The following is a 22304-nucleotide window of genomic DNA, read 5'->3' as shown; positions in this document are numbered from 1 at the left end:
GGAGTTGTGTTCACTCCCTCACACCCGGAACACCTGCCCTTGTTCCTGTTTGCATTTAACCCTTCCTTCAGCCTGTAAGGAAACAGCATTAACCCTAGAGTGGATGTACTTTCTATCATGGAGTGAGCACAACCGGGGCGAGACATACCGGCCGTCATAGATAACCCCGGTCACAGTCTCACATACCCCCCCCCCCTCAGTTCAAGCGTGCGGGGTTGAACTCCCGCCATCAAACACGGGCCGCGGGACAAGGCATCGGCGTTGCCCTGCAACCCACCGGCCCTATGTTCAACCGTAAACCGGAAGTTCTGCAGAGAAAGGAACCACCGGGTAGCCCGGGCATTCCGTTCCTTGGCGGACCTCATCCAGACCAGTGGAGAGTGATCCGTCACCAAGCGAAACTGCCGTCCCAGCAGGTAATAGCGTAGGGACTCCAAGGCCCACTTGATCGCCAGGCACTCCTTCTCCACTACGCTATAATTCCGCTCGGGAGGGGTGAGCTTCCTACTTAAGAAGGTGACGGGGTGTTCCTCCCCCTGAACCACCTGAGACAACACTGCCCCCAGGCCGACCTCTGAGGCGTCAGTCTGTACTATGAACTCCTTCCGGAAATCAGGGTGTACGAGAACGGGCTGTCCGCACAGGACCCCCTTCAGGGCCCGGAAGGAGTCCTCGGCCTGCGGAGTCCAGCGCACCATGACGGACTTCTTGCCTTTGAGAAGGTCCGTCAAGGGGGCTGATAGTCCCGCAAAATCCTTTACAAACCTCCTGTAGTACCCCACGATACCCAGGAAGGCCCTAACCTGCTTCGTGGTCAGGGGTCTAGGCCACTTCTGGATCGCCTCAACCTTGTTAATTTGGGGCTTAATCACTCCTTGGCCTATCACGTAGCCCAAGTAGCGGGCTTCCGTGAGTCCCAACGCACATTTCTTGGGATTGGCTGTCAATCCGGCTGTTCGAAGCGCGTCCACCACCGCTTGTACCTGTTCCAAGTGGGTCTGCCAATCGGAGCTGTAAATAATGATGTCATCAAGGTACGCTGATGCATACGCCTGGTGGGGTTCCAGCACTAAGTCCATCAACCTCTGGAACGTGGCCGGAGCGCCATGTAACCCAAAAGGCAAGACAACATAGTGGAAGAGACCCTCCGGTGTAAGAAAAAGCGGTTTTCTCCTTGGCGGACTCAGTCAGTGGCACCTGCCAGTACCCCTTGGTCAGGTCGAGCGTGGTAAAATACCGCGCCTGTCCCAGCCTATCAATCAGCTCATCCACCCTGGGCATGGGGTAGAGATCGAACTTGGATATTTCGTTCAATCTCCTAAAGTCATTGCAGAACCTTAAGGAGCCATCGGGTTTTGGTATTAGGACAATCGGACTAGCCCATTCACTCCGGGATTTTTCGATGACCCCCAGGCGTAACATTGTCTTTACTTCCTCCGATATGGCTTGTCGTCGAGCCTCCGGTACCCGGTATGACTTCAGGCGTACCTTCAGGTGGGGCTCGGTGACAATATCATGTCGTATCAGACTGGTCCTACCGGGCAGCTCGGAGAAGACATCGGGGTTCTGCTGAACCAACCGTCTGGCCTCTCGCCTCTGAGTCTTGGTGAGGGCTTCTCCAATCCTTACTTCCAGTTCGTCCTCTCCGGAGGTCGCTGGAGCCGGAGGTGAACGACCCGAAGAGGAGGGAGATGGGGAAAAAACAGCCATCAGGCTTTCCCGTTCCTGCCAAGGTTTTAATAGGTTGACATGGTATATTTGTTCAGGTTTCCGCCTACCGGGCTGCAATACTTTATAGTTAACCACCCCGACTCTTTCCTTTATCTCGTAGGGGCCTTGCCACTGAGCCAGGTATTTACTCTCCGCCGTGGGGATTAATACCAACACCCGATCCCCGGGTTTAAAGGTCCGCACCGTGGCTTGTCTATTGTAGCGGCCGCTTTGCGCGGCCTGAGCCTCCTGTAAATGCTCCTTCACAATTGGCATGACCGCGCTTATGCGGTTCTGCATACCCAAAATGTGTTCAATCACACTTTTATGGGGGGTGGGCTCTTGCTCCCATGTTTCCTTTGCCAGGTCCAACAATCCCCGGGGATGTCGCCCGTATAACAATTCAAAAGGCGAAAACCCCGTGGATGCCTGTGGCACCTCACGGATGGCAAACATCAAATAGGGAAGCATCATATCCCAGTCTTTCCCGTCTTTTGAAATTACCCTTTTGAGCATGGTTTTCAGGGTTTTATTGAAACGCTCGACTAAACCGTCCGTTTGAGGATGATACACAGACGTACGCAACTGCTTGATCTGGAGTAGCCGGCATAGCTCTTTGGTCACTTTAGACATGAATGGGGTCCCCTGATTCGTAAGGATCTCCTTGGGCAACCCCACCCGGCAGAACACAGCAAACAACTCCCGAGCTATAAGCTTTGCTGCAGTATGTCTGAGAGGTATCGCCTCGGGATACCGGGTGGCATAGTCAACGATCACTAGGATGTGTTGGTGCCCTCAAGCGGACTTTACGAGGGGCCCCACCAGATCCATCCCTATCCGTTCAAAAGGGACTTCTATAATGGGTAACGGTACCAACGGACTGCGAGAATGGGTCAGGGGTGCGGTAAGCTGACACTCCGGGCAGGTTTCGCAGAACCGTTTTACCTCCCCAAAGACTCCGGGCCAATAAAACCTTTGCAATATTCGCTCCTGCGTTTTCTTGACCCCTAGGTGGCCACTCATCAGGTGTTTATGAGCCAAGTCGAGGACCCGCCGGCGATGCGGCTGGGGCACCACCAACTGCTCTACCCCCACGCCCCGTATTTCATCTACCCGGTAGAGTAAATCCTGCTTAAGAGCGAAATGGGGGTACCTTACCTGGGCACCGGGCAGCTGTGCCACCCCGTCAATTACTGTCACCCGACTCCGGGCATGTATTAATGTAGGGTCCTGGAGTTGGGCAGTCCCAAACGTATCCGGGGACGCCTCCAACTCCAGGATGGGTTCGACCGTCTCAGCCTCTCCTGCCAATACCTCTAGGGGCGACCTATCGGGTTCACATTCTGTCCCTATCATGGGGACCCCTACGGCAGGTGTCCCGGATTCAGGATTGTAGGGCTCAGGTCCCGGACTGACCAATATCTGAGGAGACTTAGGGGGTCCCTTCCATAAAGTCCAAAAATAGGGCAGATCCCTTCCTAGGATCACGTCATAGGGAAGAGTGTTAAGAAGTCCCACCTCATGTTGCACCTGACCGCAAGGTGCTGTGATGGTGACAATCCCCGTGGGATAGTCTCGGCGGTCCCCATGTATGCAAACCACCCCCACGGTACATCCTGTGGCCTTTACTTTAGCCCTCAAGGTGGATCACACAAGGGTCACTAAGCTTCCGGAATCCAACAATCCTGTAACCGGACATCCATTCACCTGTATTTGGCACAAGTGGGGCTCCGTCTCTGGGGAGACCAGGTCAGCGGTACACACCACCTGAGCATACATTGAACCCCGCCGGGTAACCCCACAATCCATGGGCTCCGTGGTGAGTGGACACTGGGCTTCCATATGTCCCACCCGCTGGCACCGCCAACATCTAATGGGGACGGAAACCCCCTTTACGGGTTGTCGTTTAGGGTACGGAACCTTCCGGACCTCAGGATTGGCGGCCGCGGCCTCAGACGGGATGGTAGGGGACTCCTGCACCGTTGTCAGCGGTGGGTCCTTGACTCTAGGCTTGGAGGGGCCGGACCGACGGGCGGTACGCAAAGTCTCAGTGTCCCGTATCAAGTCCTGCGTAGCCACATGCCGCTCTACCAGGGACACTAATTGGTCCAGGGTACTCGGGTCACCCTGTCCTACCCACCGTTGAATGGTGACGGGTAAAGTGCGCACAAAACGATCCACTACTACCCTTTCCACCATCTGCGCCGGGCTCAGAGTGTCAGGCTGCAACCACTTTTTTACAAGATGCAATAAGTCATAGGCCTGGGAGCGTACGGGTTTGGCTTCCTCATAGAACCACTGATTTACCCGCTGAGCCCGTACATAGGTATTCACCCCCAACCATGCCAGTATTTCGGCTTTTAGGGTCACATAGTCAATGGCGTCCTCGGTACAGAGGTCCAGGTACGCTTTTTGGGGTTCCCCCGTCAAATAGGGCGACAATACCTCAGCCCACTGGGGGGTCGGCAGCTTTTCCCGCTCGGCCACCCGCTCAAACACCGCCAGGAACGCTTCCACATCATCCCCCGGGGTCATCTTTTGCAACACTTGTCTCACCGCTTTCCGGACGCTGCCGTCATCACCCGGTCCCGGGGTTGTTGCTGCCGGTCTGGCACGGATCGACTTGGCCAGGAGAACCATCTGTTCTTGGTGCCTTTGTTCCTGCAATTGTAAGGCTTGCTGCTGACGTGCATTGGCCTGAACCAGCTGTTCTTGGTGTCTTTGTTCCTGCGATTTCAAGGATTGGAGCAGGTGTGCATTGGTCTGTTGTTGCTGTGCATTAGCCTGTTGTTGCTGTGCATTAGCCTGAGCCAAATGCTTTAGTATGTCCTCCATGGCGTCGCTGGGTTTTGGGCCGTAGTATAGCCGCTTGAATCCAGGACATGTGCTACCGGGTCACCAGAAAAGGAAGCCACACCTCACCGGCTGGGATGCCCGCCGATTCTCCACCATATGTGAGGTAGCGTGGTCGGCTGCGCAGCAGAAGACACGGGATCCAGGCATTAAGTTTCACAGCACACGGTTTAATGTCCAAACAAAAGTCCACACCAATATACATGTGCCTCTCCAGCAGAGAACTCAGGGAGTTGTGTTCACTCCCTCACACCCGGCACACCTGCCCTTGTTCCTGTTTGCATTTAACCCTTCCTTCAGCCTGTAAGGAAACAGCATTAACCCTAGAGTGGATGTACTTTCTATCATGGAGTGAGCACAACCGGGGCGAGACATACCGGCCGTCATAGATAACCCCGGTCACAGTCTCACAATATATATATATATATCTCTTTATATAGGTCTCATTTCTACAGCCTCTAGACAACCTACCTTTCCGTGTGCGGTCTCCTACTATAACACACAGGGACTCGTGTTCAAACCATATGTGCGGATATCATTTCAACCTTCCCTGACTAATAGGTATCTTCCACACAGTATTCAAGACATATCATTATGTACTTCATTTTCATGTCATCTACTGTAACATTTTCCCTATAGTACCGTGTGATGACACTACCCTACAAGTGCCGTTCCTTCATGTCACTACTTATACGCTGTTCGTGATTACGCATACTCTTTGTGGTACGTTCATACGGCATCTACTTTTCTAAGACTGTATCCTGCGATACCCCACAGGCTTATTTTTCTATCCCTTTCCACAGCAGGTGTTAAGCACATATATACATTCTGCTTGCTGATCTCCAGTGATTCCTGTCCATTCTAGGTGAGCTCTCCTGCCTCTGACACCTCACCTATTAGTTACACCGCGTACCACCTTCATCACGTATTTATCCCATATACACCCATAATACGCGGTATATTTCCTTTTTACATGTCTAGATTTACTCCCTCTTGATATTGTTGATGTTGTGATCCTATGATTCTCTGCTGTTCCCTCCTCAGGATTCACTTATGCATTTCGTACTGTATTATGGTATTATGTCAACATTATCCGTATATTCATATTGATGGATTTCCTTTTGTTTTGTTTTATTGTATATAACACTACATCCAGTCTGTCTGACCGGAGGAAGGCCTCTTGGCCGAAACATTGTTCCTGGCGGACCTTTTGTTTTGTATAGCACTTCTTCACTTTTTCACATTGAATAAAAGAAAAGGATTTGAAATCAACTTTCTTGTGTCCATCTTTTTCTCTTTGGGAAACATACAGTGTGCCGGAGTTATTCCTTTCTGTATTGACGCTTTTCTCCTGAGCACCTGTGCAAGGTGATGCAAAGTCTTTCTCTTTTTTTTGTACACATATACACACATAGGCTGCAGCACCCCCATGTTACACACAGCCTGTACACATATACACACATAGGCTGCAGCACCCCCATGTTACACACAGCCTGTACACATATACACACATAGGCTGCAGCACCCCCATGTTACACACAGCCTGTACACATATACACACATAGGCTGCAGCACCCCCATGTTACACACAGCCTGTACACACACACACACACACACACACACACACACACACACTGCAGCACCCTAATATTAGACACTGCCTGTACACACACACACACACACACACACACACACACGCTGCTGCACCCCCATGTTACACACAGCCTGTACACACACACACACACACACGCTGCTGCACCCCCATGTTACACACAGCCTGTACACACATACACACACACACACACACACACACACACGCTGCAGCACCCTAATATTACACACTGCCTGTACACATATACACACACACACACACGTTGCAGCACCCCCATGTTACACACAGCCTGTACACACACACACACACACACACACACATTACCTCATCTTGCATATCCAGATGGTGCAGACCAGGAGAGGAGACACTGAGATCTGCACAGAGGCTGCAGAAGTTCCAGTCACTTTCCCTGTCATGAGATCAGGCACATGATTAGTCAGCTGACATGGAAGTTCCTGAATTTACAGGTCCTTCACCTTTTCAGCTCCTACAGCCTCCATTGTGGTCCGGTACGTTTCCTGTCCTGCTCTGCAGAGCATGAAGAGAGGTGGCAGCTCTCTATTAGCGGCCCGGGACCCCTCATTGCCCTAATGGTGGCCCCTGCCCTTGGGGCCCGGTAAGCAGATGAATGAAATGGGAGGGGCCCGGGCTGTCATCGGGGCTCCCCTCCTGGCTTCTGCTGACCGGGCCCACTACAGGAGTCACAGTAGTAATACCCTGATGGCAGCTCTGCTTCTCCATATAGTGATTATATAAATATATAACAACTAGAAGGTGGCCCGATTCTAACGTATCGGGTAGTCTAGAATGTGTATGTAGGTACGTAGATTGAATAATAATATAATCATCAAGTCTTCAATAATGATGGTTCATTTCTTGCTCGTTGGTCTCCCACTGTGCAGCACGCATCGGCGTGTTTGACAGTGGGAGACCATCGATCTGAATGGGCAGGGAGCCGGCTTTGCTTAGTTACCCGATGTGTACCATGGTTACCAGCGTATGCCGGCTCAAGCACACGTGTGCCAGGAGCCGGGGGTAAGGTGGTAACCATGGTACACATTGGGTAACTAACGAAAGCGCTTTCCATAGTTACAGGATTGTGTACCATTTGTTACCAGCGTACGTCGGTAAGCTGATAACTATGGTACACATTGGGTAACTATGCAAAGCGACAGTGCTGGTTTATTTTTTGCTTGTTGGTCTCCTGCTGTGCAGCACGCATCAGCGTGTTTGACAGTGGGAGACTAACGATCTGAATGGATAGGGAGCCGGGGTAAGCTAGTAACCATGATACACATCGGGTAACTATGCAAAGCGGTTTCCATAGTTACCCAATGTGTATACTGGTTAACAGCGTACGCCGGCTCCGGCACACGTGTGCCGAGAGCCGGGGTAAGCTAGTAACCATGTTACACATTGGGTAAGTAAGCAAAGCGGTTTCTATAGTTACCCGATGTGTACCATGGTTACCAGCCTACGCCGGCTCCGGCACACGTGTGCCGGGAGCCGGGGTAAGCTAGTGGTTTCACACATCCAGCTTTTCTCCACTTTGTCGGATCCGGCGCGCTGCCGTAGGCTGGTTTCAGACGTCCGTGTTTTAGGTACGTGTGACATGCGTTTTGTAACACGGATGTCACACGTACCCATGTTTTTCTCTGATGTGCCTCACACGTCCGTGTTTGCACACGGACCATGTGACTTTTCATGACCCCGCACGCACACACGCAGGCATCTCCGGCAGCACGGATGTCACATGGATCGCACACTGATGTGATCCGTGCGACATCAGTGTAAAACATACCGGAGAAAATATGGGTCTTTTTAATGAAAATATTTCTATATTTACCTCTCTCCAGAGATGCTCTCTCCGGCTCTGCTGCCTCCCGCTCCTTATACTCACTGAATATTAAGTGCCCTGAGGAGCTGGAAGCAGGAACAGCGCTGGGGACTTCAGAGCCGGGGACCGCATCGCTGGGTGAGTGTACAGCAGAATGTGTGTGTGTGTACATGCATGTGCGGTATGTGTTTATGCGCTCGGTGTATCCATGTGTGTCTGCTGTGTGTGTATATACATGCATGTGTGCTATGTGTGACACGGACATCTGAAGGCAGCCGTACACTATGTACAGGACAGTGGCTGCGCCGCAGCTTCCTGGTCACATAACATGTGATCAGAGCTTGTCGCACGGCAACTGTAGTGTACACAGTGCATGGGAGCGCGCCGACAAAGTGGAGAAAAGGTAAGTATTAGGCCCTGTGCGCACTGGAAAATGGAATTTTCTTAAGAAAATTCCGCAGGGTCTGAAAGATTACTGCACCTGCGGTAAAAAAACGCGGCAAACCGCACCCAAAAACCACATGCGGTTTGCGGCAGCTTTACCGCGGTATTGTTCGCGGTATTGCCGCGTGTGGATTGGTACATGTGTTTTAATGCATTCAATGCAATAAAGCACATTAAAAAAAAAAAAAATTCCTTCTGAGATAGAGGGATAGATAGATAGAGAGATAGATAGACAGAGGACAGATTGACACGCTGCATTTTTCCCGGGCGGTAGTGTGTTTATATTACCGGCCATGGGAAATGACCTGTAATTACCTCTACAGGCTCCCTGCGAGGCTGCATTCATTCAGCGCTGTTGTCAGTCGCAGCTGGATGCAGGCTTCGGAGGACGTGGATTATGTCGGAGCTGTGTGTTTTGGGGGGGCTTAATAAAAGGGTGAAAGAGGAGCTTTTTGTTTTATTTAAAATAAAGGATTTTTCGGTGTTTGTGTTTATTCACTTTAATTACGGGTTTTAATCATGAAAGCTGTGTCATAGGCGCTGCCATGATTAAAAGCCGAGACTTAAATGGCGGCGATGCGCTGTCATTTAACTCCTTATTACCTGGACTGCCACCGCATCACGGCGTCTGGAAGAAACGGGGACACTCCGGGACCGCCGCATAATGGATGCGACAGTCCCGGAGCAGCTGCGGGCTGATATTCTCGGCTGTGGGAGGGGGGGGGTACATTAACGCTGTCCCTCGCTCTCCCCAGCCTGAGAATACCGGTCCGCCGCTGTGTGTTTACCGCGGCTGGACGGTAAAAATACAGCGGAGCCCACGTGTTTTTTTTCTATATGTCCGTTTGATTTCTGTGTGTATTCTATATGTCTGTGTGTGATGTGTGTGTATTCTGTGTCTGTGTGTGATGTGATGTGTGTGTATTCTATATGTCTGTGTGTGATCTCTGTGTGATTACTCTCTGCTCCGCTTCCTCTTCCTGTCATAATGACATCACTTCCTTGCAAACTACAGGGCAGCGATGAACATTACCGCAGGTAAACCACGAAATACCACAGGGAATAACGCAGGAAAACGCAGTGAACCGCACAGAATTTGCTGCCTGCGTTAGTCCCTGCGGGATTTCACGATTACATTGCAGTCAATGGAGTGATATCCCGCAGCTACCTGTGGAAAAGAAGTGACATGCATTTGTTTTTGCTGCGGGAATCCCGCAGCAAAACATGCAGCTGTCACAATCCGCATAGTGCCCACAGCATTTTTTTTTTCCATAGGTTTTGCTTTTAATAAAAATATTTTCTATATTTACCTCTCTCCAGCAATGCTGTCTCCGGTTCTGCTGCCTCCCGCTCCTTATCGCCGCTTATTATACTCACTGAATATTAAGTGCCCTGAGGAGCTGGAAGTAGGAACAGCGCTGGGGACTTCAGTGCCGGGGACCGCATTGCTGGGTGAGTGTACAGCAGAGTGTGTGTGTGTGTGTGTACATGCATGTGCGGTATGTGTGTATGCGCTCGGTGTATCCATGTGTGTCTGCTGTGTGTGTATAAACATGCATGTGTGCTATGTGTAACACGGACGTCTGAAAGCAGCCGTAGTGTGTACAGGACAGTGGCTGCGCCGCAACTTCCTGGTCACATGACAACATGTGATCGGAGCTTGTCGCGCGGCAACTGTAGTGTACACAGTGCACGGGAGCGCGCCGAGAAAGTGGAGAAATGGTAACTATTAAAAGCGACAGTGCCGACGTGTGCGGGAGCCGGGGTAAGCTAGTTACATCGGGTAACTAAGGAAAGCGGTTTCTATAGTTACCCGATGTGTACTATAGTTACCAGCCTACGCCGGCTCCGGCACACGTGTGCCAGCAGGTGGGATAAGTTAATGGCTTTTCTCCACTTAGTCCTGCCGGTGTGGTCTCCCGGGGATGCAGCAGTCACCTGGGAGTCGGGCGTCTCCGAGTGGGTTCGGGGGAATGCGTGCGGGGGGCGGGGCCAGGGCGAGCATCCAATGCGTGAGGGGGCGGGGCCTGGCCGAGCACCCAATACGTGCAGGGGGCCGGGGCGAGAGGCCAATCCGTGGCGGGGCGGGGCCAGGCCGAGCCCAGCGGCCAATCCGACAGTTGTCACTTTTATGACACTGTCACAGTGACACTGTCATGGTGACACAATTTTGGAGCAAGACAGACAGACAGAATAAGGCAATTATATATATAGATGTGAAATGTTCAGTGCACATGGAATATTGCTTTTTATTGGATTTTTAGAAAACAGACATCTATTAGTAACTGAATATATTTTGACTCTAATGTAACTTCTAACATGCTTTCCTTTTCATGTTCTTACTTGCCTTTACTTTGACTGTCTCTTTTGTGTTTTCTTGTCCCGCTTGCCAAATATATGGTTTCTCCCCATGTGAATTTTTCTTAGTGGTCAACAAATTATAATTTTCAAGTAAAACATTTCTCACCTTCTAGGTATGATAATGGCCCTTGTGAGTTTTGTGATATTTAAAAAGAAGTCATGAGTTTGTAAAATATTTCCCTCATTCTGAACATGGCAAGCATTTCTCCCCTGTGTGAATTCTGTGGTGTTTACCAAGTTGCGATTTTTGGGTAAAACATTTCCCACATTCTGAACATGAAAAAGGCTTCTCCCCTGTGTGAGTTCTCTGGTGTCTAACAAGAAGTGATTTATGGATAAAACATTTCCCACATTCTGAACATGAATATGGCTTCTCCCCTGTGTGAGTTCTCTGGTGTGTAACAAAGTGTGATTCATCTGCAAAACATTTCCCACATTCTAAACATGAAAAAGGCTTCTCCCCTGTGTGAGTTCTCTGGTGTGTAACAAGAAGTGATTTTCGGTTAAAACATTTCCCACATTCTGAACATGAATATGGCTTCTCCCCTGTGTGAGTTCTCTGGTGTGTAACAAAGTGTGATTCATCTGCAAAACATTTCCCACATTCTAAACATGAAAAAGGCTTCTCCCCTGTGTGAGTTCTCTGGTGTGTAACAAGATGTGATTTTTGGTTAAAACATTTCCCACATTCTGAACATGAAAATGACTTCTCCCCTGTATGAGTACTTTGATGTGTAACAAGATTTTTTTTCCAGTTAAAACTTTTTCCACATTCTGAACATGAAAATGACTTTTCCCCTGTATGAGTACTGTGATGTGTAACAAGATTTGTTTTCCGGTTAAAACATTTTCCACATTCTGAACATGAATATGACTTCTCCCTAGTATGAATTCTCTCATGGTTAACAAGACTTATTTTCTGGCTAAAACTTTTCCCGCATTCTGAACATGAAAAAGGCTTCTCACCTGTGTGAGTTCTGTGATGTGTAATAAGACTTCATTTGGTGTTAAAATATTTCCCACATTCTGAACATGAAAATGACTTCTCCCCCATATGAGTTCTTTGATGTGTAACAAGATTTGATTCACAGATAAAAAATTTCCCACATTGTGAACATGAAAATTGTTTCTCCCCTGTATGAGTTCTTTGATGTATAACAAGATTTGATTTCCGGGTAAAACTTTTCCCGCATTCTGAACATGAAAAAGGCTTCTCACCTGTGTGAGTTCTGTGATGTGTAATAAGACTTGATTTGGTGTTAAAATATTTCCCACATTCTGAACATGAAAATGACTTCTCCCCCATATGAGTTCTTTGATGTGTAACAAGATTTGATTCACAGATAAAAAATTTCCCACATTGTGAACATGAAAATTGTTTCTCCCCTGTATGAGTTCTTTGATGTATAACAAGATTTGATTTCCGGGTAAAACATTTCCCACATTCTGAACATGAAAATGGCTTCTCCCCTGTATGAGTTCTTTGATGTCTAACAAGATCTGATTTCTGGTTAAAACATTTCCCACATTCGGAACATGAATATGGATACTCCCCTGTGTGAGTTCTCTGATGTTTTAGAAGGTTTGATTTCTGAGTAAAATATTTCTTACATTTGGAACAAGAAAATGTCTTCTCCTCTGTGTGAACTGTTTGATGTTTAACAAATGATGTTTCAAAGGGAAAACTATTTCCATTTTTTAATTGTGAAATTGGCTTCTTTCCTTTAAGAGCAGTTACTTTTCTAATGCCTTTTTTGTGACTTTTATTTATTTTAGTAGTTTGTAAAGATTCAGAAGAGAGGACCCGTTTCATATGTTCAGATGATAGATCTTTGCTGTGAAAGGAAGATGGGATATCTGGAATAATGGCATTCACTTTAGTTGAATCCTGTGTGATCTCAAGGTCATCTGACTTATAAATTGAAGATGTCAGTTGTCCCACTGGTCTCATGGTACAGTCATCTGTTAAGAATAAAACCTGTTATTTTTTTCATAAAATATGCTTGTTGCAACAGCACTACCAAATCAGATAAATATTAATCAAATAGCATCATCAAATTTAAATCTTTATTAATATAGAAATTTTAAAATGAAGAAAATTCTTTCTTCGCTTGGATTTACGTAAACTCAATAAGCGGTCAGGGTTCCCAAACTATTTAGTTGGACCAGCATATAGCAATAATGCCCTATAGATTACCTCTGGCACTATACTGGCCAATAGATGGGGGCCTCTGCAACAGCCACAAATAGTCATACAAAAAAAACACAAGAAAAAAAAAACACAAAAAAACAGAAAACAATACTATTACATTTGCTATCAAGTACTGGATAGTGGTCCTAGGTAAAAAGAACACAGCAAAAGCAACAGAATAGACCTAAATAAATATATACATTTTCCACAGGGTGCTGACAGCGGTCAAACACACGGGACAGTATATAATACAATACAAGGACTAGGACAGATCTCACCGCGCCCTATTAGGTCAGGGTATACAGAGTCTTCCACCAGGAAATTGGGTCCAGGGCCTTTCTCCAAATTTAGCTGTCCCTAAGACCTCCTGGAGAAAATAAAAGAGCTGTCTTGTACCCCAAGCTCCCGTCCTAACAAGGACGGTCCACAGCTAGATCTGTAACGCTGGACCCCTACATTGACCCTATCAGCGTTCCAACGCGTTTCGTCTTAAACGACTCTTCAGGGGACATAATGCTTACTGTAGATGAGGTTTTTATACCCAGCTATCATCTGCTCATAGTATTAGAGAGCCCGACGTCTCTCAAATGGGGTCTTTTATAAATGTTAACATTACATCTAGTCCAATCATGCCCGTTTTATCTCACCTGGTATCAATTCCATTGAAAATTGCAATTGCCTCGCCATTAGCTCCCTTCACTTCCTGGATTGCACGGCGTGCGTTCCATTAGGAAACATGCCCACAGTATCCACCATAATGGTGATTACCTCATCATTTAGTCACTTCACTTCCTGCATTGCTCGGTGTGCGTTCCATTCAGAAACACACCCACAGCATCCGGACGTTGGGGAGCGGAGGAGGGAACTCCTCCTCATTTCCTGACAGGCAATACATGCGCTCTATTCCAAGCCTCGTTCTCAGCGGCCGGAAGTCCAGCAAAATGTGGCCATTTCACTTAGGGGTACTCATGTTTGTTGCCAGCACTTTTGACAGTAATGGCAATTTACATTGTTACACAAGCTGTACACTGACACTGTACATAACATGAAAGTGTCAGATCTTCAGTATTGTCCCAAGAAAATATAGAATTCATTATTTACAAAAACATGAGAGGTGTACTAACTTTTGTGATATACTGTAACTGCAATTTTCACTCTCCAACATCCACTGCGTGCTAATTCCTGGAAAGTGCCTGTCAGTCAAAATAGTCACTACTAGGGCTGAGAGGATCCGGACTGTAAAAGTCCGGATCCGCGCGGTTTCAACACTCTGAGTGCCGGACCCGGGCCCGGAATTCTGGGTGCACGATCCAGATTCGGCAATTAAAGTAAAAATAAAAGAAGAAATAAGTGAGAGTTTCATACTTATCGAGACTCGGTTTAATGGCGGCACACTGCTTCTGGGTTGCGCATTCACTTCCTGTACTGTGCATTGCATACACACATCTTTACGTGTTTTCCCCGCCCACCGGACGTCCTCTCATCTGTGATTGGTTTCAGGTTGACGTGCCCCTACAGCCTGTAACAGTCTATGCTGCAGTCATCGCTCATTGCGGCTCAGTAATAGGCTACACTCAGAGCTGGCAGTCTTCTCTATGGCTGCTAGCTGTGAGATGTAACAGAGCTGGATGTGTCGTCGTGGAACCTTGTATGGATTACGCAGGAGCTGCAGGGTGTTTGGGCTTAATAAAGTGGTGCGTTTTGTACTTTATGCCAAATAAAAGATTTTTCTCTGTGTCTTGTTTATTTACATTCATTTACAGGTTTGTGATGCTGGTAACTCATAGGCGCCCGTGCCATCACAACCTAGGGCTTACTAGCAGCTGTGCGCTGCTGTTAACCTCCTATTACCCCGATTGGCACCGCATCACGCCATCAGAAAGGGCCGGTAATGTACCGGGATTGTCACATCTAATATATGCGGCAATACCGGGCAGCTGCGGGTTGAGCATACCAGCCTCCAGCCGGCATTAATATGGCTGGGGATGAAAATTAAGGGGGACCACACGTCGTTTTTTTTTAAATTATTTATTTAAAAAAAAAAAGCCGGAGTCACACTTGCAAGAGATACACTGCTTTCCCCGCCCACTGGCTGTCCTGGCGCCTGTGATTGGTTGCGGTTAGTTGACACGCTGCCACTCAGGGTGGGGGTATGTCTAACAGAAACCAATTACACACGCCGATGGGTGGGTAAAGTAGTGAATATTGAATTGTTGGCTCCGGAAGGGAAAAACCATGACCCGGAAGGAGTTTGCCGCCATGACAGCGACTCTGAGTATGCCACGCTCGCTCCTACCTACCTACCTATCCCCTCCACAAACATTTTTAATCTCCGAATTCTGGTCCCCATTGACTTTTATGGGCACTGGATTCTGGAACGGATCGGACTCTTTAAAATCTGGCTGTGATCCGCCGGTCCCGGTTTTTGATAGGTTCGATCAACTCTAATCACTACAACTATGGAAAAATTCACTGAGGGCTATAATTTCCAAAATGGAGTCACTTTACGACACTTTCTTCTCTGGTTGTCTGCTGTTCTGGGCTTGTGCAAATGGTGTGCCAGATCTCCTCTGGGATCTGCTCTAGCGACATCAGCTTTTGTCACCAGGCACGGCCTTATTCATTCTGCCGGTGGAGCTGGTGATGGAGATGTCAGAACCTGATGCTACAGGTGGTGCAGGCTCTGTCTAGTCCCTAAGATTAGGGTGGCTGGGATGTGTAGTACAGTCCAGGCTGGCAGTATGGGTGTGTGTGCAGTCCAGCTGAGGTAATCTGCTCTCTGCTTCAGCCAATTGGAAAGCACCACACCCTACTAGAGCTGGAATTATATTGATGGAAGCTGGCAGATACAGCCTTGTTCTCCTCTGGTTTAGTCCTGTGTGTTCACATCCTCCGTTTCCTGTTCTCTTCCCGATCTGTTTGCTGACTACTCTTACATCTTCTGATTTTCTAATTTTCTCTGCCTCCTGGTTCTGACCCGACTACCTGACTATTCTTCTTGCCATCTCGCACTCAAGCAGCAGCTAACTCTGTGGCCCCAGACTAGGGGTCCTAGGAATATGTTGACGCTATAGAAATAAAAATTAGTATATTATTATATAGTCCAAGTCTGTTCATGGTTGCCATGTCTTGAGCTGCCAGGTGACCACAAGCTCTACCCTCGTAACTTTCTACCTGTAAACTAGTTTTTGACTGCAAAATCTGTGTTCCAAAAACTAAATCGACTCTTTCCTTTCTGATCTCGGCCATGTGCCCAGACAGTACTGTACAGCCGAATATAGGCTATTGTCAGATTCAGGAGAAAGTGGAAAATAATTAGTAGGTTCCATTTGTTTCCTGTTACCCTTTGTGAAAATGAAAAAATTATGATCAAACCAAAATTATATTGAAAAATCTACATTGCTTTTTTGCATTCCACTTTGTGTTAATTCCTAAATGTGGTGTTTGATGCTATGAAGAGAGCAATTTTCTAAAATCTAGATCCCTGAAAGTAATTTTAAAAGTGAATTGTTACCCAAAAAACAGGAATTACACCTACAGGTAATTGTATTTCCAGGAGTCTATCATGACAGCACCCGAAGTGCGTTCTGGAGTGGAAGGCACGCACTGCACATGCACATCACCATAAGCACAGTCGCGGCCATCATAGCAAGACACCAACAGCCCTTATGCGAAGGAAGCGGCTGGCGCCAGGAGCATTGTCCCGCTCTACTGGGGCAGGGTTAGGACTTCCCTGGAAGAGGTGTAGGCCTCGGACCACTTTACAGGAGGAAGGAGAAAGGTGAACCCGCCCGATCCTCCCGAGTCAGTCTCCAGGTAGGTGCCTCACGCTGCTGCACTACCTCCTGTGTCTCTCCTGTTATAGGGACAGGAAAAATACTGAGAGGGTGAGGGTGGGAGAGGCTTTTAACCTCTCGTGTGTGTCCTGTCCCTATAGAGGATATGAGGAGCAACCTGCTATGATGCTGTCATGAGAAACGACCTGGAAAATAAGTTTTGTTGATTTATTTGAAAATATAAACACTTGTTTCTAAACTTTTAAGCCTTCTAGCATCTAAAAAATAAAAGGATGTTTGAAAAATGCTGCCGCCCTAAAGTAGGAATAAGGTATATGTTATTTAACTATTTTGTGTGGTTTCTATCTTAAGAGCATAAAACTTTAAAGTTTGAAAATTACAACCTAAAATTGCCAGAAACATAAAGTACAATGTGTCACAGAACAAATATCTCCGAATCATTGGAATCAGAAGAAGGTTCCAAAGTGATCACCTCGTTAGGAACGGAAAAACTGGGTGCGGTAAGTGGTGAAATCAGATTGTTTTGGGAGCTAACTACTGTAGTGAATAACTGAGTATAGACAATAACAAATCTACTGAAATGATCAAACTCATCCGTCTTCATCAGTAAAATAATTAGTAACGAGCGGTGACACATCTCTGGGTGATTAGAGGATGCGGCTCGGTGGCTCTTATCTGTATATTAGAGCCATCAGCCACGCACAGCTGAGGGATAGATCACGGCAGACGGGGAATGGTCTTTTTTTGCAGTTTATTGCAATTTTGTTGAAGTTAGTCGGTTTTAAAGAAAATTGAAAAGTCAAAATAAAGGGAAACTATTGTAGAGAAATTCACACTTGGATCTCACTGGACATTTAATGTTGTCCATCGTAAAAGCAAAGTTTGATCAAAAAGACTGGACCTGGTGTTGTAGGGACCAAATTATCACATTCAGCAGCACAAAATACAGAGAAGGTAGATTCATCTTATATGATGCCAAGATTCTAGGAAGGAAACAGCATCATCATCCTCCGATATCTCCTACAGGCCATCATAATATCATTCTACAAGTGATTTTCTAACTTGTCCGCACATTCTACGTACGCTGCCATTTAATTTCTAGTTTACAGATCTGGGCAGCTGTGGGTACAAGACTTCTAGTTCTAACCCCAACAGAAGGACCTCAAATGCCCAAAGTAATGGGGACAGATTCAATGCATTGGTTTAGAGGTAGAATGGGGACCACTTGATTGTGATATGGCCGAACTACACCACCGATAAATCAGCCACAGCCGAGGACTGAGAAGAATCTGTGACTTCTCTGCATTTCGTGGTCACTACTCACCTGGGCGGTTATCTGTAGGAATCTCCTCTTTACTCCGCTCATCACCCCTCACATATGTCTCTGTAGTATTAATATGGGGAAGATCTTCCCCCTGAAACAAATATTGTAAAAGTCACAGACAGATGGAGAAGTCACATCTATGATCAGCTCTAATCCTGCCATCTCCACCGCTCTCATTACACAAGTATAACACATATAATACTGGAGGATAAAACAAGACTGAGCACAAGACCTTCACAGCCGTCTACACATCATTGGGAGATTTCATGGCACCTTCTCTCCATCTACCTGATGATCCTGAGGAACATCGGGGTCTTCTTGTTTACAGTCCTGTGGGAGAAGAGGACGGGGACATCTCTCTGGTGTTGTCCTCTTACTGGATAGAGCTGGAGGAGACACATACAGGGACTGAATTCATTCCTTACATACAGATAATTATAGGCCGTGTGTATTTAGTCCTGTCTATTACCTGGTGATGTGAGTGGCTGGGGAACCTCCATCATGACGTCCTTGTACAGATCTTTGTGTCCTTCTAAATACTCCCACTCCTCCATGGAGAAATAGACGGTGACGTCCTGACATCTTATAGGAACCTGACACATACAATGATACCGTCACCCCCGATCCCTTCATAGCGTTACTGTATAATGTCCCAGCATTCCCAGAAGTGTCACCTCTCCAGTCAGCAGCTCAATCATCTTGTAGGTGAGTTCTAGGATCTTCTGGTTATTGATGTCCTCATGTATTGGGGGGTGAGGTGGAGGCCCCGTGATTGGGCTCAGGGGTCTTCCCCATCCCTCAGACACAGGGGCCTGACAGCGCTCACTAGAGGTCTTCTTCACTACTGTGTAATCCTGGTTATGGAGAGACACAGTAATAAATCTCACTCCAGACATTTCCAGAGTCCTCACCTCTCCAGTTCTGTCCATCTGTTATTCCCATAGATAAGAATGATGTAATGTGACGTCATCAGAATCTCTCACCTCTCCAGTAAGCCGGAAGAGGATCTCTAGGGTGAGGTGTAATATCCTCTCCGCCATCTTGTCCCTGTCCATATCCATCCTTGATGGGGCAATCAGGAGAATTCTCTTCTATAGAAGATCTCCACTGAGAGGATCCGATATTGTAGGGACCTGAATGGGGAGATGACGATGTAAGATCATAGAGAATCCGCTGTAATAATACAATTACTGGAGAGAATAAGGGGAAACATATAATGAGAATATTCTGGGGGAACATTATACTGTGGGGGCAGAAAGGGGCCGAGGACCGAGGGCAGAAAGGGGCCGAGGACGGAGGGCAGAAAGGAGCCGAGGAGTGGGACCGAGGGCGGAAAGGGGCCGAGGACCGAGGGCGGAAAGGGGCCGAGGACCGAGGGCGGAAAGGGGCCGAGGACCGAGGGCGGAAAGGGGCCGAGGACCGAGGGCGGAAAGGGGCCGAGGACCGAGGGCGGAAAGGGGCCGAGGACCGAGGGCGGAAAGGGGCCGAGGACCGAGGGCGGAAAGGGGCCGAGGACGGAGGGCGGAAAGGGGCCGAGGACGGAGGGCGGAAAGGGGCCGAGGACGGAGGGCGGAAAGGGGCCGAGGACCGAGGGCGGAAAGGGGCCGAGGACGGAGGGCAGAAAGGGGCCGAGGACGGAGGGCAGAAAGGGGCCGAGGACGGAGGGCAGAAAGGGGCCGAGGACGGAGGGCAGAAAGGGGCCGAGGACGGAGGGCAGAAAGGGGCTGAGGACTGAGGGCAGAAAGGGGTCAGGGCCAAGGACTGAAGGCAGAAAGGGGCCGAGGACCGAGGGCAGAAAGGGCCGGGGACTGAGGGCAGACGGGTTTCCTCACTTCCAGCCTCTCATAGTTCGGGCGTTTGTATCTATCAGAGGAAAAGGAACAAAAACCTCACGATTCATAGAAATCAGCGAAAGAAAAACTCTAAGAAAGTCTCAGAGCTGAAGGGGTTAATGCCGCCTGCCCCAGTAATGGGGAATCTCCACACACCTCCACCTGCAGAGCCACACACTAGATATATAATACCCTGCACCTACCTCCACCTGCAGAGCCGCACACTAGATATATAATACCCTGCACCTACCTCCACCTGCAGAGCCGCACACTAGATATATAATACCCTGCACCTACCTCCACCTGCAGAGCCGCACACTAGATATATAATAACCTGCACCTACCTCCACCTGCAGAGCCGCACACTAGATATATAATAACCTGCACCTACCTCCACCTGCAGAGCCGCACACTAGATATATAATAACCTGCACCTACCTCCACCTGCAGAGCCGCACACTAGATATATAATACCCTGCACCTACCTCCTCCTGCAGAGCCGCACACTAGATATATAATACCCTGCACCTACCTCCACCTGCAGAGCCGCACACTAGATATATAATACCCTGCACCTACCTCCACCTGCAGAGCCGCACACTAGATATATAATACCCTGCACCTACCTCCACCTGCAGAGCCGCACACTAGATATATAATACCCTGCACCTACCTCCACCTGCAGAGCCGCACACTAGATATATGGCTGCTCTGTGCTTCCAGGACCTGTGATGATGTCACATGGAGGGAGGAGTCAGGGGTCACATGATCAGCTCCTCAGTGTATGCAGGGCTCTGCTGTGCTGGGTGTCATGGTGCTGGATGAGGGGAAGTTTATGTGTGGGGTCAGGAGGGGTTTACAGTGTGGATGCAGCAGAGCCGCGTGTGTACGAGGTGTATGGAGCGGAGCCGCGTGTGTACGAGGTGTACGGAGCGGAGCCGCGTGTGTACGAGGTGTACGGAGCGGAGCCGCGTGTGTACGAGGTGTACGGAGCGGAGCCGTGTGTGTACGAGGTGTACGGAGCGGAGCCGTGTGTGTACGAGGTGTACGGAGCGGAGCCGTGTGTGTACGAGGTGTGCGGAGCGGAGCCGTGTGTGTACGAGGTGTACGGAGCGGAGCCGTGTGTGTACGAGGTGTACGGAGCGGAGCCGTGTGTGTACGAGGTGTACGGAGCGGAGCCGTGTGTGTACGAGGTGTACGGAGCGGAGCCGTGTGTGTACGAGGTGTATGGAGCGGAGCCGTGTGTGTACGAGGTGTACGGAGCAGAGCCGTGTGTGTACGAGGTGTACGGAGCGGAGCCGTGTGTGTACGAGGTGTACGGAGCGGAGCCGTGTGTGTACGAGGTGTATGGAGCGGAGCCGTGTGTGTACGAGGTGTACGGAGCGGAGCCGTGTGTGTACGAGGTGTACGGAGCGGAGCCGTGTGTGTACGAGGTGTACGGAGCGGAGCCGTGTGTGTACGAGGTGTACGGAGCGGAGCCGTGTGTGTACGAGGTGTACGGAGCGGAGCCGTGTGCATACCTCTCAACGGTCCCGTATTCTGCGGGACTTGCACGATTTATCAGGGCTGTCCCGCACACCCGCGGCTCACAGCTGATGTCCCGGCTCCTCCCCTCAGTGGAGTGAATAAATTAAATTATCATCGGCTCTGTATTTTCGGGGCGGCCGGGACTCGAACTCGTGGAGCTGTGATTCATTGTTTCAAAGACAGCAGCTTCACCACTGAGCTACTGCCTGTAATGAAAGCAATAGGAAGATTTTGTTATCTTGACCTCTATACTGCAGACACCAGAAGCAGGTTATTCAGCTGCAAAGATCTATGGAGGGATGGATGAATGGAGGGATAGAGGGAGGGATGGATGGATGATAGAGGGATGAATGGAGGGATAGAGGGAGGGATGGATGGATGATAGAGGGATGAATGGATGATAGAGGGATGAATGGAGGGATAGAGGGAGGGATGGATGGATGATAGAGGGATGAATGGAGGGATAGAGGGAGGGATGGATGGATGATAGAGGGATGAATGGAGGGATGAATGGAGGGATGGATGGAGGGATAGAGGGATGAAAGGAGGGATAGAGGGATGGATGGATGATAGAGGGATGAATGGAGGGATGAATGGAGGGATAGAGGGAGGGATGGATGCATGGGTGATAGAGGGATGAATGGAGGGATAGAGGGATGGATGGATGATAGAGGGATGAATGGAGGGATAGAGGGATGGATGGATGATAGAGGGATGAATGGAGGGATAGAGGGATGGATGGATGATAGAGGGATGAATGGAGGGATAGAGGGAGGGATGAATGGAGGGATAGAGGCAGGGATGGATGGATGATAG

The 22304-nt window shown here is 48.7% G+C and overlaps 1 pseudogene; it reads right to left on the bottom strand.

Moving 5' to 3' along the window:
* Positions 1-10759: 10759 nt before the first annotated feature.
* LOC142284813 (uncharacterized) lies at positions 10760-18798 on the bottom strand (annotated as a pseudogene).
* Positions 18799-22304: the final 3506 nt, after the last annotated feature.

This window comes from Anomaloglossus baeobatrachus, unplaced genomic scaffold (genome assembly GCF_048569485.1).
Source record: "Anomaloglossus baeobatrachus isolate aAnoBae1 unplaced genomic scaffold, aAnoBae1.hap1 Scaffold_580, whole genome shotgun sequence".
In the NCBI taxonomy this organism is placed as follows: Eukaryota; Metazoa; Chordata; class Amphibia; order Anura; family Aromobatidae; genus Anomaloglossus; species Anomaloglossus baeobatrachus.
The sequence above is the reverse complement of the archived record's forward strand: the minus strand, read 5'-3'. Positions and strand labels throughout refer to the sequence as shown.